Here is a 2,500-nt window from a genome sequence, read left to right as displayed (position 1 = left end):
TTTGCTCCGCTCACGACGGTCACCGCGCGACGCAAGAACAGCCCAAAAACAGGCCAAAACGGCCCAAAAACGGGCCAAAACTGGCCATTTTTGGCTGCGCGAGCGAGCGGCGAGCGGCGGACAGCGAGCTAAGCGAGAGGCAGCACCGTCCCTGCTATACGAAAGCCCCATCCAGCCCTGTGCCACCCGGGGGGTTCCAGGGTGCTGAGATGGCTGACATTTTGCTCCGCTCACGACGGTCACCGCGCGACGCAAGAACAGCCCAAAAACAGGCCAAAACGGCCCAAAAACGGGCCAAAACTGGCCATTTTTGGCTGCGCGAGCGAGCAGCGAGCGGCGGACAGCGAGCGAAGCGAGAGGCATCACCGTCCCTGCTATACGAAAGCCCCATCCAGCCCTGTGCCACCCGGGGGGTTCCAGGGTGCTGAGATGGCTGACATTTTGCTCCGCTCAAGATGGTCACCGCGCAACGCAAAAACAGGCCAAAAACTGGCCAAAACGGGCCAAAACTGGCCATTTTTGGCTGCGCGAGCGAGCGGCGAGCGGCGGACAGCGAGCGAAGCGAGAGGCAGCACCGTCCCTGCTATACGAAAGCCCCATCCAGCCCTGTGCCACCCGGGGGGTTCCAGGGTGCTGAGATGGCTGACATTTTGCTCCGCTCACGACGGTCACCGCGCGACGCAAGAACAGGCCAAAAACTGGCCAAAACGGCCCAAAAACGGGCCAAAACTGGCCATTTTTGGCTGCGCGAGCGAGCGGCGAGCGGCGGACAACGAGCGAAGCGAGAGGCAGCACCATCCCTGCTACACGAAAGCCCCATCCAGCCCTGTGCCACCCGGGGGGTTCCAGGGTGCTGAGATGGCTGACATTTTGCTCCGCTCACGACGGTCACCGCGCGACGCAAGAACAGCCCAAAAACAGGCCAAAACGGCCCAAAAACGGGACAAAACTGGCCATTTTTGGCTGCGCGAGCGAGCGGCGAGCGGCGGACAGCGAGCTAAGCGAGAGGCAGCACCGTCCCTGCTATACGAAAGCCCCATCCAGCCCTGTGCCACCCGGGGGGTTCCAGGGTGCTGAGATGGCTGACATTTTGCTCCGCTCACGACGGTCACCGCGCGACGCAAGAACAGCCCAAAAACAGGCCAAAACGGCCCAAAAACGGGCCAAAACTGGCCATTTTTGGCTGCGCGAGCGAGCAGCGAGCGGCGGACAGCTAGCGAAGCGAGAGGCATCACCGTCCCTGCTATACGAAAGCCCCATCCAGCCCTGTGCCACCCGGGGGGTTCCAGGGTGCTGAGATGGCTGACATTTTGCTCCGCTCAAGATGGTCACCGCGCAACGCAAAAACAGGCCAAAAACTGGCCAAAACGGGCCAAAACTGGCCATTTTTGGCTGCGCGAGCGAGCGGCGAGCGGCGAACAGCGAGCGAAGCGAGAGGCAGCACCGTCCCTGCTATACGAAAGCCCCATCCAGCCCTGTGCCACCCGGGGGGTTCCAGGGTGCTGAGATGGCTGACATTTTGCTCCGCTCACGACGGTCACCGCGCGACGCAAGAACAGGCCAAAAACTGGCCAAAACGGCCCAAAAACGGGCCAAAACTGGCCATTTTTGGCTGCGCGAGCGAGCGGCGAGCGGCGGACAGCGAGCGAAGCGAGAGGCAGCACCGTCCCTGCTATACGAAAGCCCCATCCAGCCCTGTGCCACCCGGGGGGTTCCAGGGTGCTGAGATGGCTGACATTTTGCTCCGCTCACGACGGTCACCGCGCGACGCAAGAACAGCCCAAAAACAGGCCAAAACGGCCCAAAAACGGGACAAAACTGGCCATTTTTGGCTGCGCGAGCGAGCGGCGAGCGGCGGACAGCGAGCGAAGCGAGAGGCAGCACCGTCCCTGCTATACGAAAGCCCCATCCAGCCCTGTGCCACCCGGGGGGTTCCAGGGTGCTGAGATGGCTGACATTTTGCTCCGCTCACGACGGTCACCGCGCGACGCAAGAACAGCCCAAAAACAGGCCAAAACGGCCCAAAAACGGGCCAAAACTGGCCATTTTTGGCTGCGCGAGCGAGCAGCGAGCGGCGGACAGCGAGCGAAGCGAGAGGCATCACCGTCCCTGCTATACGAAAGCCCCATCCAGCCCTGTGCCACCCGGGGGGTTCCAGGGTGCTGAGATGGCTGACATTTTGCTCCGCTCAAGATGGTCACCGCGCAACGCAAAAACAGGCCAAAAACTGGCCAAAACGGGCCAAAACTGGCCATTTTTGGCTGCGCGAGCGAGCGGCGAGCGGCGAACAGCGAGCGAAGCGAGAGGCAGCACCGTCCCTGCTATACGAAAGCCCCATCCAGCCCTGTGCCACCCGGGGGGTTCCAGGGTGCTGAGATGGCTGACATTTTGCTCCGCTCACGACGGTCACCGCGCGACGCAAGAACAGGCCAAAAACTGGCCAAAACGGCCCAAAAACGGGCCAAAACTGGCCATTTTTGGCTGCGCGAGCGAGCGGCGA

The sequence above is a fragment of the Musa acuminata genome, unplaced genomic scaffold, assembly GCF_036884655.1.
Source record: "Musa acuminata AAA Group cultivar baxijiao unplaced genomic scaffold, Cavendish_Baxijiao_AAA HiC_scaffold_1126, whole genome shotgun sequence".
NCBI lineage: Eukaryota > Viridiplantae > Streptophyta > Magnoliopsida > Zingiberales > Musaceae > Musa > Musa acuminata.
Note: the sequence above shows the minus strand (reverse complement) of the source record.